Below are 15,408 nucleotides of genomic sequence, written 5' to 3' on the forward strand. Positions count from 1 at the left end.
CTTCAACCAAAAATGCAGAAAGGTGATGCAAGCCCTAACTGCAAGAGAGAACACTGTCTTCTTGACACAGTCAGCTGTGCTGCCTCCCACTGTCTGTCTCAACTCCTTCAGTTACAGAAACCAGGACCGGCCATGTGACAAATGATGAAGCAATTGCTTCTCTCAAATGCAGCATCTTGAAGAGAGTAACATGATGAGCAGACATACTCCAGTGAAGAAACATGTGGAGATGAAAGGCTGAGGGAAACAAATTTCTGCTAGCCCTTGCCACCCATGTCTCAAATATAACACTAAACACTTCTGAAATGTGTTGCCATCAGCTTCACCCTACTCCATTTCTTCCATCTCCCCTTCTTTTCTGAGAAAACAGAACAACTCAGATACTGATGGTCTCCAGGTCAGCATTCCTACAACAAAGTACTGCTTTTTCAGAGACTAAAGATGGCATCCCTGGCTCTTGTACTTCATGCTAAATGTCAGAAACATTCATCACTTCCTCCAGCAACAATCTCATCCCATTCCCTCAGCTGAGTCTTCTTCTAAGCCAGCTGAAGCACTTACGCATTCTTCTGGAAGACTTTGATCTGACCCATCATCAACAGACTAAGCTACAGATCACTGAGGACAGTAAAGGAGATATCACTGAGCAGCACAGAATATATAGAAACCAAATGAGCCAAATGCAGTCAGTGTGAGCCTTCTGCTAAAGAATGCTGTCCTCTCCCTGGTATTCTTAGTTTGGCACTTTCTGTGACAAGTTTAAGGATCAGGAACCAGACCAGATGCAAGCACATCTCTGAAGAAGCTCACTGTTCATATGTAACACATGAAAGAGTAGCTTTTTAGAAAGTTTGTTCAAGTCTCTGCGATGTTTCAAAACAGGATTTACTCATTGCAGTCCTGGCCCTGTAAATTACAATTACAGTTTCTGCCAAGGCAAACATATATAGCTATGTTTCAGTTCTGTAATGAATCACAAGCACTCTGCAGCATATCAGCATCATGAGGAAGAGACCTCATGTTTGTACACATATGCTAACATGACTGTGCTCACTGTGTGTCAACAGGACAGCACCTCTCTGCACAGGCCTTAATAGGCTGTTGGTGAACAAACAGAACTGACAGGAAGGGCTATCTTTCAGAGGTAACTAAAGCAGGGATATAATTTGGCATTTTGGCTTCTAGGTGTGCTCTGACATGCAGTATAGATTCACTTTGGCTGCTAGCATTTATCTCTGAAAGCTGGCCCACGGCAGTGCATAATGACCTCTGCTGAAACCTAAATGCACAACTCACACAGTGATAATGCTACACTGGCTATCAAATGCTGGCTGCAGATCTAAATGGCCAAGAAAACACCAGTTAGACTGAGATTTCACAGGACACTACAGCACCAGCAGAGAACTAAGCCCCTTGAGAGACACCACTGTTCCAATCCTTTCTTACAAGTAACCATATCTTGTGACCTAATGCTTTTCCTATACTGGGCCTGGTGTAGCAGCCAGAGTATTTTCACAAATCTTCCACTGGATCTTGGTACTACCTTGTAGCTGCTTCAGAGAAACAAAGATTATTCCCAGCTCATGTTGGCCCATTCTTCTTCCTTCCCTCTACATCGTCACATTTCTCAAAAAATGCTGAAACAGATAGGAGGTCTATGAGTGAGGCAAAAGTATACATATGACACGTTTCAATTAGGAAAAAGTTGAAAAAGACACCTTGTACCTTTCAAGACAGAAAATGAATCTGTCGCTTTGAAAATGAAGTAATACTACATGTGAAAACTGTCAAAACTCACGTGAAAAAATAGTAACTTCAGATTGACAGTGGGAGAGAAATCACAGAAATGCAAAATGTGAAAAGCAGTGCAACAGGACACTGTAAAGAATGACTTTGACAGTATGACTATGAACAGTATGTCTACAAAGAATGGAAAAAAGTTCTGCAACTCTCAGGGAACAGACTAGCTCAGTGGCCCTGCTGTAAATCCCTCTCTCAGAGAACTACAGGGACAGAGTTTGGAATCACATTATCCATTTTGATCTCCCAGAAGCATAAAGGCAACCACAAGCAGGAAAGAGTTTGCGAGCCACCATCAGAGTTTGTGAGCTTCCGAAGCTGATAAAGAAAAGCTACAGCCTCCTGATTGCTTTCATTTGCTGTCCAGCTAAGCTTCAGCTGACCATGAGCAGCTGTCCAAGACTGCAGCACTGCTTTGTAAGCCTTTTAAGTTGTTGCCGCCATTGACAATTATGCAGAAGAGCCTACAAGTCACTCCCAGCTGCGCAGCTGCATTCCGGTCTCTTGCCCTCAAATTAAGGGTCTTAATTGCCACCTCTCCCTCCCTAGCTCACTTCCAAAGCCTGCCTCCCTCCCCCTGTCCCCCACCTTACTTTGGGTTTTACTCCTGCTGCTGACCAACTCCTTTGTTACCCATCATTTTGCTGATTCCTGGCATGGTCTCTGCCCAGGCATTTGTCTCTCCCTTTGAAGTGGGCTCACTGCAGCATCCAGCTCTCACTGGGTTTCGTTTGGTCTCAACAAAAGGCACGCTGTCTCCTACCCAGGTCAGGCATAGAAACCACCACAAAGTTCAGAGAACAACAGCAGAAGTGACTAACAACTGAAAAGACTAAAATAAACAAATGTATGTCGCTTGGTTGAAAGAGCACTGGGAAGAGAAGAAAGGTGTTACTCTGAAAGACAATATGTCTAAAAGAACACTGAGAAGGGAAAAGTCTGGCTATTACAGAAAAACACCCTAAAGCTGAGTTCTGAGAGACTGGAAGTCTCCATAACTTTCCTTCTAGGATTAGACCTTATAACTACAACCAAAATACAAAGCGTTCTATGGACATTTATGAATCTGAACTTAATATGACTTAGCTATTCTGTGGATGAAGTGTCTATTATAAATAAACAATGGTAGCAACAGGAGTTCCAAGCCAGTTTCACCCTACATAAGGCAAGAAGGAATGTAGGACTGAAATAAGTGAATAAATGGGTTAACAAAGTGAATTAGAATCTTAAGGCACAACTGTATGACCAAACACAATGCAATAAAAAAGGGCAGAATAAGCCCAAAGTATTTCTGCTTTGCTCCACATAAAAAGTCCAAAAAACCAAACCTGCTCCTTTGTCCACAATCTGCAGAGTACAGTATTTGTTTCTTTCCTGAAGAACCTGTGGACTCCCTCATTTTAGAAATATAGCTTCCCAAATTTTAAATCAGATGATGACGGAATGCGCTGACTCCAGTTCCCAGGGAACTACAGGCCCTGCAAAGCTCACCCCCAACAGCAATTGTTTTGCAAGTCAGCTCTCCTGCTCACAAGCCTCAGCCAGAAGCAGGTGCTCCCTGCTCTCTCACCTGCCTCTCATTATACCTTGCCTGGCAAAGGCTGAGGTTTTGGGTTTGCCCTTCCCTTCAACTCTTGGTTTCTGTCTGATTAAAAAGAGCCATGTCAACACAAGGAGCAAGAGGAAAAGAGAGCATACATGTGACTACTTTCAGGGTGGGTAAGATCCTGAAATGGACTGTGCCTTTATTTTTCCTCCCTCCCTCTCTCCCAGTTGCCAGATGTCCTTGGTTCTGCAACTGAGTGGAGGAGAAAGGGGACGAGGTTATTGGAGTTCATTCACACTGCACACAGTGCTGCTCCTGCCTCTCTTCCTGTTTGCAAGGAAATATCACTCCCTCTGACAACGCGAGACAGAAAGAGGCAGGCAAGTGGATAGGGGAAGAGTGAGAAGAAGAAGTAAGGGAAGAGAGAGAGGGGAGGGAAACAAGGAGAGGGAGGAAGGGATTATGGTAAGAAGATAAGACTTTTCCCTGGTTAATGAACTGGAGATGAATAACAAGTCATATCAGGAGTGATGTAGCCACCTTGCTGCCATGAAATTCCTTTAAAAGGCCATTGACACAAGTTCCTTTGAACTCTGGAAAACAACACAACCCTGATCTGGACTAAAAAAAAATCTCTAACGCCTTCTAGGCTTTCTACTGTCACCTCAGCTTTCAAGCTTCTGGCTAACCTAGAGTATAACCACCTCAGGAATGGCCAAAACCAGGGCATGCACAGGCTTACAGCAAGGAAGATGTGACAGCAGCAGCATCCCTCCATCCTCCCCTCCATGCATCCAGTAAAACGACAAGCCATCCCTCCTCAGTTCTGTCTGGCCAGATGAGCTGTGTAGCCAGTTTCTCAACAGGGAGAGGGGACAAAGCAGAGTCGCTTTAGAGGGACACCAACTTCTGCAGCACTCACAGGGATGAACATGAGCAGAACTTGCTGTTTGTAGCTGAACTGCAATAATCCCCTGGGCCTGGCCACGAGTCCGGCTCACTGACAGCTCAACACCACTATCAGCACCGACCTTCAGATGGCAGGAAGCATGACTGAGTCTCTGATAGGGGCTTCCTACAGGAAAAATTCCATCTGTGCTCCTCCCAGGAGGATGAAACACTCAGACCAGCTGCCCCCTCCTGCCAGCAAAGGGCAGCTCTGTGCTGCTTCTGGGGAAGCAGAAGGGAGGAAATCCAGCCTGGGTCCTTGTCCACAGAATGTGTCAGCATCAACTGTAATAGCAATTTTCCTATGGAAACTCACTCTAAATTGGAAACAACATTCTTTTGCCAGTAGCACTCAATTTCTCCAAGCAAATGTACCTATTCTAGCAGTAAGTCTTCTTTCCCCTTGCACATGTACCTATGCAAAAGTGGTTTTGGTTTACATGCCTGTTTTTCTTTCTAGGGTCCCTGTAATGCTAATAGTGTCATTCCTTCACATTTCTAACCACAACACCAGATACACACATCAACAACAACAACAACAAAAAAAAACAAACAAACAAAAAAACCCCCACAAAACAAAAAACACAACAACAACCAAACACACCACCAAAACAACAAAAAAAACCCAAACGTAAAAAGTGTTCAAGCAACCAATAAACCAATAAAACTTCTTACTATAAAATGATCTGCTAACAAAATCCCCCTTCAGTTTGGAAAATTAAAGTTGAGGTGTCTGTAGCTCATTAATCCTGCTGCTGACCAGTTCTTACACACCCTTCATGCAGCAATAGCTCATCACATCCTACTTGAAGGCCAAAAATGCAATCTGACCCCACCACCTCTGTTTCTTTATAAATGTCACTGCATGACATCATGGAAAACAGGACCACAGACTCAGTATCTTTCTGGATGCCGTCTCTATATTTATTCAGCCATCAATATCCTGCTCTGCACAATTATACATAGCTATGCAAAACATAACACTCAGGCATTCTTTGAAGCAGCAGTTTTATAACCCAGGGCTTCCTTTGTCCTCCCAGAGAACAGAGTTTAAAAGAGGCAAGAAGTAACAGTGTCACCGAGATCAGAAGCAATGAAAACAACCAACTAGGTCCAAAAAGCTGGGGTTTTTTAAATGGGGTTTGACTAGAAGTTGGAAGGGAGTGGGAAAAATTAGAGAAGCCTCTCTCTTTAATAATTGTGGACTTTTCTGGGAGCACCATATTACAGAACAAAAACTCTACCATGCATCCTCCTTTATGACCCTCAGTCCCGCAGACGTTATAGCCCAGCTTCAGGGAAACATGAGTCTGATTCACAGCAGATCTGAGAAATCAGCCCAATGCTCTTTCCAATCTGAAGCAAGAGATCAGAACTTAAAACAAACAAACAAACAAACAAAAAAAAAGAACAAAAAAAAAGAATACCCAAAATAACATCCTGGTAGTGGAAATGCCAGGGGAAAAGGCTAAACCTAGTCCATAAGGAATAAGAGGACCAATAAGATTATGTCTAGAAAAGAGTACTGCAGGCCTTTTTTCTGCAGATAGAAAATGGTAGTGATAAATAATACCACAACATACTGGGGTTTTTGATCTGTTTCCTTAAAAAATTATTTCATCTCAACTATGCAGTAAGAGAACAGTATTTCATGATCCATGCCTATTCTAGCCAAGCACTTTTTATCAAGGGAAATCTCCTCAGCTCCCCAGGCTGTCTCAGTGCATCTCTTCAACACAGAAACTCAAACTGCTGTTGACTCCTCTGAGCAGGAACATGGCACAGTCCACTAACTGCACTGAGTTACTAAGACAGACAAAAGCAAAAAATAAGCAGCTGCACCACTTTATCAGGATAACAAGATGACAAAAGACACCTAAAGCCATAGCATACATCATGGCAAAGCCAAAAAGATAAACAAAAACAGAACTTAAAAGCTCTCAACTCCTATCCCTTGTCCAGACTACATTCTCTTTCAAACTGGTCCTCTCCATCCTCTACCAGCTATGAAATGAGAGGACATGAAGAAGAGAAGCAAAAGAGGAAAGAACAGAAGGGGAAGGCTGCTTAGAGTACAACTGTTTGCTCATTTTACTGACTTCCTCCTTTCCTCCCACCCCAGGAGTACTTCCATCAGCATACTGCACATCACCATAACTGATACAAGATTGCTTCTGGGAAAGAACCTCTTAATAAAGTCTCTATATAACACTTTGTATCCAAACACCATTCCATCCAAAAGCACCAATCAAAACAAATACTAATGCTCACAGGCAAACCAGAAATACAGTACTGGATTGCAAAACAGGCAGGAAACTCATTAAGATTCCCTTCAGGGCAGTAGGGGAAAAGCACCAATTCCCATTCATAGAAGGATCATCCCTAGATGTAGCACAGAGGTCAGAAAGAAATTACAGTACTGCTGAAATACCCATACAAAGAACACATCAGAGGGATACTGTAACAGAGTTTTAAACTGCTTCAGAGTAAGCTTGACTGGTAGTCTATTCCCAACTCAAGCATCATCAGGGATTTATTTTGTTGGGTTTTGGTAATACTGCTCTTAGAAGAGCAGGAGGAGAGAGGCAGGGTTGCAGATGTACATATCCAAACATAGATCAGCCAGAAAACTGCAGCACGGCAATGAAGGAGATCAGAAGAGCTGCCAAGAAACACAGTGAAGACTGGCAGAGGGGGGGCAGGTCAGAATAAAGGACTATTAAGAGCTTTGCTGCGAAGTAAACTTGCCCTGCTTTTGACTACTCTTCTGGATTCTGGCCTGTATAGGCTATTTCTGCTTTGGGGGTCATTGCAACTGAACCCTTACAAGGTACAGTATCAACAAAAGAAGGAGGACTTCTCTGAGTTTTATAAACCCACCAAGGAGAAGCTAGGAGGAAAGGGTTAAAGGTCTGAAAGTGAGATAAAGAGATCTGTGTGACAGGAAGGGAGCATGTGAGAGGGCGTGTGACAGGCTGTGTAGCAGAATGTGTGTGTCAATCTCATTGCCTTCGAGGCTTTTGGCCAAATGTGGAGCTGAACTTTCTGCAGACTTTGTCCTGCCAAGTCATGTTCCCTTCTCACACTGCCTGACATCACCACAAATACTCAGCTCAAAACCAGTCCAGAGCCGGACAGAATCCACAGCTGAAATCCCAGCCAGTGAAATGGCTGCGCTGCCGGCACACCCACCAGATGGGAAAGCAGAGCCACCCACTCTGCTCACAGGTTGTCTCCAAGTGCTCAGGAGGCCTCACCCTCATCCATGCACAAAGTGCCCTACCAAGGTACACAGAACCAGAGGTGCTAACAGACCAATGTTTTCCTATTGCCCCAATAACAGCTCAGAACAGACTGAAAGTCTGCACAAAGGTTTGAACAGAAAAATGCAAAAGAAGGGAACCATCAGACCATCTGAGTTTGTCACAACCATCCTGCTGCAAGGACTGCAGTCTATTCCCAACTTTGGCACAACCCTGCCACAAGAAGGGAGCTCTGTGACCCAAGGACAACTAAGAAGCCAGCAATCCTGCAAAGACTATGCCCCTGCAGAGTCTGCAGGAAGCCAGCATGTGTTATCCTATCAGAGCACTCCTATAACCCTGACTTCTCAGAAATAAGTGTAAATCCATGATCAAGGCTGCAAATTGCAGCATGTGTACAAGTGTGTGGGAGTAGGCAATGGGACTAAGTCAACAAGTGGCTCCATTTCTTATTTTGATCCTTGTGTCAAGGAAGAAGGGTGTGGATGGTCCACTGATTTGGGGACACTGCTAAAGGCACCACCCAGAGCAAGTATCAGGGAGTAGCAGTGGAAGATGATACTGAAACAAGGGAGAAAGAAATCTGCAGTCTCTTCTTGTTTTTTTTCTTCAACCCTCACCCCCTAGTCAGCAGCTTAAAAGCAGCTCTTTAGAAAATGCCCTCCAAGTACAACCGATAGGGAGAAAATTAACGTTTTCTTCAGGCAAAGGCTTCTCCTTTCTCCAATCCTGTTCAATTTCTACAGGAACAAACAGCAGCTTGGGAGCTTTCTGCAGACCAAGGAAAAATTTTTCTTTAGTCTCATACAGGCCAGGAAGTTATGTCCTTGCTTTTCAGACACATACTGATAACAGAGGCTACCTTGTATGATCTATAGTTATTCTGTATCTTACATTTTAAATTTTTATTTCTCATTTTAAAACACTCCTCACAACAGAAGTTCCCTCTTCTTTTGCTAAGGAAGGGGTTCTGACACCTTCCTTGAAGGCGCAATAGTGCAACCTTGCCTGTCCTCATGCTATATGGACCTTAAATCACATCCTTACTTATCATATCCTTACCTGGGTTCCTGTCCAGAAATGCAGATGCCTGAGAATGTCCATCTCACCAGCTGCAAACACAAAAGCCACCTTTTGAACTTCTTCCTAACCCTTTCACAGAAATCAACATATTATTTCTTTCCTGCACACAACGGCCAAAGGTGGGAAGCAGTCAATCAGAAGACTGGAATTACAAAGTTGTTTTTGAGGGCCAGGTAACAGCCTCTCCTGTACTCTTGAAGCTTGCAGCTGGCTGAGCTGAGCTGCCCTGCCTCGGTGGCACTTCTCATGCAAGCCAATGCACACTGCTGAGGGCTGCCCACAGGACTCTGAGTGTGCATGTGTGCCTGCATGTCACGGCATGCACCACAGCAGCAAGTCCCAAAGGCTGTTCAGTGCAAGCTCATGTGCCCACACAAAGCTGCATGTGAGCTTCTGCTGGCAGACGTGCAAAGTGCCACTACATGGACCTCTCTGGCTGTGAGGTCTCCAGCAAAAATCTCTGGCAAGGCATGAGGAGTCCTTTGGGGGCTGGCACATTTCTGCAGGTATGTCTGTAGCAACCAAGACATACTACAGAGCTGTTACAGAAGCCTACCTGTTCACCCTCATTTCATAAGAGCTCTAGATGAGAATACTTAAATTCTAAACATTTTCCTTTGAGTTGGTTTTACACACAGTTTTCAAGATTACACTTGTTAATTTATTTTCTAAGTCAATGGCAAATTATGACGAAATCTAAAACAACCATTTAAACACACGCAGGCCCTATTCAAGCAGGACATGGCTACTGGAGAATGTTTTAAAAGTCTAACTCTAAACTCCAGAAAGTCATGCAGAGTCAGTACACAACAATTCTTTCTTAAAAAGGCAGAGAGATTAGTTTCTTCAATCCACTTATTAAATTAGTTCAGTTCACTCAAAGGTGGTGCAGGCAGTATAAAATGGGTGGAAGGTACTTCTCTCTAACAATCTCCAAGTGAAAACAAGACAAGGAAAGATGAGTAATGCTCATTCTAAGATCTGGAAAGAGACAATTAACAAAACTAACCAGTTAATTCTGTTAAGTACAGATAACACTACCCTGACAGAATTCCTATTATTTAATAGCACATTCCAGCAAGGATATTTTCTCTTATGTATCCAGCACATTATTTGTGTGATTATAGCATAAGCATAAAAAAGTGCCTATTTGATTTGACCTTTTTATTCAAATGCAGTTTTGTACAATTCATGAGGAAAGAAATTCACACAGTAATTACAACTGGCCATTTTGTAATGTAAACATTTTCTGTGATATAATAGCATAAACAGATGTATGCAGATACACTGTATCGTCCTGTTTGGCAAGAAGCAGTACTAGATGAGCCTAACTGATTAGACTAAAGCTGCCTTTTAAGAAATTACCAAATGCAAAACAAACTTTAAATGAATTATTTAAATCACGAACTTTAATCATGATTTCTATCAGCAAGTGGGAAGCCTTGATTTGAACCAATCGACTTTGTTTGCCTCACAGCTGCAGGAGGACCAGTGGGCCAACACTGCCCCGATCCCTGGAGGGGGAGAGGGAGAGGATAGGCTTCCATGCACTATTGGTTTCAAGAAATTTTGTGAGCATATTTGCCAATATTTTTTAAATCTTAAAACAAACCAGAAAGTCTTATATGCCAGGAGACACCTACTCTCTTGTCAGTCATGTGCTTTAGCAATCAGTCTGATACTCACCTAACACCTTATTTACATCTCAGAGAGGTTTCTATGAGTACACAATATAACCTGACTCTGCAACATGGCTTTTAAATTGCTTCAATTCTCACATCCCACAAGATAGTTCTCCTACTTAATCCTTATAGGCACTAGTTTTGGTCTGCTCAAAACAAGCGTTAGATTTCTCATTCTCTAGCATTTTCTCTTCATTTCTTCACCAACTTCCCACTAAATAAACATTCATTTTTTTCCCTCCTTAAACCTACTGGGAAGATCTGCAACGCTCTGCTCTCCTCTGTGCACTACCTTAGTTAACCTTTGTCCTCCCCAAATAAGATTGTTAAGAGTTTGACAGTGCATACTTCAAAGTGGTTTATAATATTACACCAAAATTATGTAAATCACTGTAAAATTTTCTTTTTGACACTTCATTAAGCAAGTAATTTTGCTTTACAGGAAATCTAGTTTTGAGATCTCTAAATATAAAAGTACAAGTTACACTAGCTTTAGGGGTGTCTCCCTTTCAGCAGGAACACAAGAAAAAAAATTGTCTATGTTCCAAATATGGGAAAAAAAGTATTTGGTCACAGGAAGTCACAGAACAAAATTGACACAGGAATGCTAAAGGAAGCCATTGTTCCATTTTTAACTGATATACTTTTAAGGTCTGACTGAACATGGACAGCCTCTTTTCATTTAACAATATTAAACACATCTCTCAAACCTGAAATAACTACAACGAAAATGTTAAGTCAAACAGTACTTGTATATTGGCAGAAGTATGATCTAATGACCAAGTTCAAGCTGTTCATAAGCCTTAATGCAGACCTGTACCTATCAGAAGGAAGCACTCCCCTGAATTCCCTCCTAAGATTAAGTTCCTTCACACCGAGAGTTTCCACAGCCAAGAGAATGTGACTCTGCTTTCCTGAGTTATTATGCTGTAAGAAAAACGAGTCAACACATCCTACAGAAGATCAGCAGAATATTCTCCCCCAATGAAACAAGGTATCTTTGTACAGAATCATGAAATGGTTTCGAATGGACCTAAAAAATCAGGCAGGTTCAAGCCCCACAGCAATGGGCAGGAACACCTATGACAGTTCTGGAAGACTGACTTTTCTCCAAGGCTGTCAGGTGTGTGAATCTCATTACTTGGTGGGGGAGGGAAAAGAGGGAGAATGACAAACAATCTGATAAGCTTTCCTATTCAACATGCAAAGGCCCACACATCTGCAACAATGAGACTTTCACAGCAGCTGCTTCCCGAGCAGAAAGCAGGATCATCCTCCAATGCACCCAAGACAAAGCACATTATATTCTATACTCTTCCTTAGACAGATAGAATCACAACTTCTGAAAAACAGCAAGAGTTAAAGATTTTTAAATTCAAAACTTGAAATTTTGAAAACTGTCAGTCTTGACAGCCATACAATCACAGGCCAGATCTAATTACAAGAGACATACTTCCAAGATGTGAGACCATCACCACTTGAGCTAACATTCAAACAGCAACATTCCTTCTGTTTGCCTCAGAACAAGCCTGCCGAGTTGCGAGAAGCAACCCAAGAGAAAGGAAAAGAGAGTCATAGCAATCAAATGCACTTTACCACAGTGGAAACACGACTCTTCCTGCAGGTGTAAGACAGGGACAAGGCAGCAAACTCCTGCTCTGTATTTGTAGGGCTGCACGCCAGTCCTGCATAGCCTCCCCCTGCCTCCCTGCACAGCCAGCTGGTAAGGAAAACATGCTGACAAGGCACAGGGAGCTGCAGCAGCAGTAACTGGAAACAGCAAGCGAGAGCAACCCCAGGCACGCAGCCAGGACACACTAATTCTGTGATAAAGTTTCCTGTCCATATTTTTTTAGATTAGGCAATTTATATAGACATAGATCCTGCTGTGGTACTTCTCCCTGCATCCCTTCACAACACGAATAGTTGCAACTTTCCTCTGGAAGCTACGGAACTCCCATGCAGCTCCAAAATGACCCATTTTCTATCCTCCCTCAGGCTGGTTTAGGTTTATTCCCTCCCCCTTTTATTTTGGGGGTCTGGGAGAAAGTTGTTAAGTATTTTCACCCTGGTTTTTCTCCTGCAAATGCTGGCCTTCCTGTATGAAAAAGAATGCATGGGCATATTCATGTATGAGAAAGTATCACTGCAAGTGCTAGATTCCGAGAAGGGGTCACAGCAGGAAGCCACACAGCCTGTCAGCGCTTACAAGCCTTGCAGCAGCGGTATCTTCGGGTCAAAATGCCACAGGTGCAGTGACAAAGAAGTGTACCAAGGCCAATCTCCACCTGGTCCTTGCACAATGTGTACCACATCCAATGCCTTCCTTCCACAACCCAAATGATAGAAGGGTAGAGCTCAGCAACAACTGGCTGAACTTTTCAAGCAGTTTTTGTTTCTATAGTTAAAATATAAGGAATGTTTTTCTACTTCAGCAAGGGGGTTATGTCTTGATTCAGACTCAATTAAAAAATCAAGCCCCATCACTCAGTAAAGGAAATAAAAAACAGGCTTTCTGTTTTCTTTTGTCTGTGCTCAGGTATAGCCCTCTCTCTGACAGTCACGAACAGCAGATCAACTCCATGTACCTTGGAACACGAAGCAGATCCAAGAGGACTCTTCCCTACAGACAAACATAACCTGCAGTCATAGCCAGAAACTGTCTGACACGCAGTGATCCAAACTGTTAGTCAGAAACGTGACTCAGTGTTGGAGACTCCCTCAAAAAAAGCCTTGCAGGGAAGAGCCCAGCTGCCCCTTTAGGAAAAAGAAAAGAAGGGAAAGAATTTTCAGAAGACAGAGCATTTCTCTTTCACCAGTGATCCAAAGTTTGCTTCCAGCCCATAATGAAATCCCGTCTTGACAGATCTGTGGACTTCAGCAGCATAAGCGTCAGGGAAACAGCACAATGAAGAGTAACCACTAATGTAAGCAAAGTTACCTTTCAACAGCACCATGCAAACTAACAGCCGTACAGACAAGTTTCTGTCCTAGAAAACTCAAGACCTGGGTTGACAGGATGCAACAGGTGAATGACACAGAGAACTTCAAGCTGAGCAGAGTGGAAAGCTAACAAGTTACCACAAAGCAAGTAAACATCTCCTGACAGCACGTCCGGAGACAGCAGACAGAAACCCGGGCTCTTCAGACGCACGACAGCAGCCACGAGAAACTGACACCGCTCCCCAGACGCCTCCGACCCCCTCAGCAAAGGGGCTCTCTCTGACAGCGCGACCGCTCAGTCCCCGCCGGCAGACACCGCGCATTATGGCCGGCGCTCCGGACCCAGGCCGAGAGAGCGACCGCTTCCCTCCCGTCCGCCGGGCCCGCACCCCGCCAGACCACGGGTGCTTCAGCGGGATGGGCCGCCGCCGTCCCCCTTCCTTCCAGCACCTTCCAGCGCCACCGGGCCCGGCCCGGCCGGCAGCAGGACGCGGGCGGGCGGCGCTGCGCCGCCGGCTCTGGGTCGCAGGGAACGCTGCGGCGCTCGGGCCGGCGCAGGCCGCGGGGCGGGACAGTGCGTCCACGTCCCCCGCCGTGAGTCACGGCCCCGCGGGCGGCGAGAAGGAGACGCCACCGCCCCCAGAGCCAGCGCGAAAAGTTACCGGCGCGGGCCGCGGCTCCCGGCGATGCGCGGCCGCCGCCCCCCGTGGCGCAGGTGCCCGAGCCGCGGGCGGGAGGGGCGGCCCGGCCCGGCGCTGCTCCCGGCGCTCTTCCCGGCGCCGCGGCGGAGCTGCCGTGATGTCACGCGGGCCCGGGTCACGTGCAGGCGCCGCCCGCCCCGCTCCGCCCCCGCGGCTCCCGCGGGACGCGAAGGCTCCGGACGCGGGTGATTCCCGGGCCGTGGGACCGCACGGGGGCCCGGAGCCCCTCCCGCGCCGCGCCCGCCCGCCCTCAGCAGCGGAGCAAAACCAGCTGCAACAACAGAACTATCCCAAAGCAGGTGCCGCAGGAACAGCGCGCGTTCCACCTCCGCAGAGAACCTTTTCCTTCCAGCATTCACCAAGAACTTCCTCAGTGGTGCCGTATGGGCAAACAGAATAAAAAAAAAGAACGCGGCTTCGTGCTGTCCTAGCGATAGGAAATAGAATTCAGTTTAAATTCACTAAGCATTCGAGCATGAGCAAATTAAACACGTTATTCCGTCCAGCTGAGCCTCGTGTATTGCACCAACCCTGCCCTGAAATAACCCCCCTGCTTCACAAACAATTGGCACCCTCACTGAGACCTTACACACAACTTTCTAACGCTGCGAACTACGGAAAGTTTTAAGCAAATAAACAGGTACCAAAGAACTGCGTTATGAGCCGCTGTGCTTCATGACTCCAAGACTTCTTTGCAAAAGCGAGAGCCATGTTTCCTTTTTTCCTTAGAAAAGAAAGCTGAGAACTTCATTCACCGCCCTCTATACACTTCTGCGTGCAGGCAAGCACTAAGTAGCAGTAAATTCGTTTAACTGCCTATGATTTTTCCCTCTACACGGCACCTACGAGATCCTCGACCAACGATCCAGTGGTTGCACAGGCGGCAGCAGAAGCCGGGTTTCATCTCACACACGTCTAATTCGACCAAGTCTCGTAAAGAACAAAAACCAAAACTGGGCAAAAGCTGCCAACGCTGGCCAGCCTCTTTGCCAAGGAGCAGCAGCAGCTTTCCATTTCACACGGGCATCCTCAGGCTGACCGGAGGGATGCGACGATTAGCGAGCCGCGGCTGCCGGGCAGTGCGCGCCAGGCCGCCTTCCCTACTTCTGCCCACGAGTTTACCCAGGAGCACACGCACGGCGTCAGAGCACTGCGAAAACTCGCGTCCTAGAGCGAAGCTGCGGCGGGGGTGACACCGCCTTCATTCCCGCCGCTCCTACCGAGCGCCTCCGCGGCTGCAGCCCAGGACGAAGCCCCCGCAGGGCTGACAGCAGAACTCAGCGCCGCCGGCCCGGCGAGCCCGATGCTCAGGGGGCTGAGCGGGGCTGTCCCGCCGCTGGGATCCTCCTCCTCGGGGGCGGGCGCAGCACCGAGAGCGCGGCCGGGGCTGTGCGCTGCGAAACGCCGTCCGCGCGGGCCGGCGGCCGGCGGCGCTCGGTTCC

The 15,408-nt window shown here is 45.9% G+C and overlaps 2 protein-coding genes across 8 annotated transcripts in view; both read right to left on the minus strand.

The window, feature by feature from the left end:
- Positions 1–13,312, minus strand: part of MADD (MAP kinase activating death domain) — a 99,568-nt gene extending 86,256 nt beyond the window's left edge. The window contains exon 1 of the mRNA XM_058807845.1: positions 13,264–13,312. The gene's annotated coding sequence lies outside the window, so the exon portion shown is untranslated. The remainder of the gene's footprint in view (positions 1–13,263) is intronic.
- The window catches only part of NR1H3 (nuclear receptor subfamily 1 group H member 3), a 30,893-nt gene extending 15,521 nt beyond the window's left edge, over positions 1–15,372 (minus strand). The window contains exons 1-2 of one of the 7 annotated variants that reach the window (XM_058807850.1): positions 13,928–14,027; positions 12,911–13,079 (exon numbers count right to left, since the gene is read on the minus strand). The gene's annotated coding sequence lies outside the window, so the exon portion shown is untranslated. Of the gene's footprint in view, positions 1–1,543; positions 1,562–8,619; positions 8,657–12,910; positions 13,080–13,263; positions 13,684–13,715; positions 13,734–13,927; positions 14,053–15,186 lie in introns of those variants that run through there. The other 6 variants (XM_058807851.1, XM_058807852.1, XM_058807849.1 and 3 more) reach the window with 6 other exon arrangements.
- Positions 15,373–15,408: the final 36 nt, after the last annotated feature.

This window comes from Ammospiza caudacuta, chromosome 6 (genome assembly GCF_027887145.1).
Source record: "Ammospiza caudacuta isolate bAmmCau1 chromosome 6, bAmmCau1.pri, whole genome shotgun sequence".
Lineage (NCBI taxonomy): Eukaryota > Metazoa > Chordata > Aves > Passeriformes > Passerellidae > Ammospiza > Ammospiza caudacuta.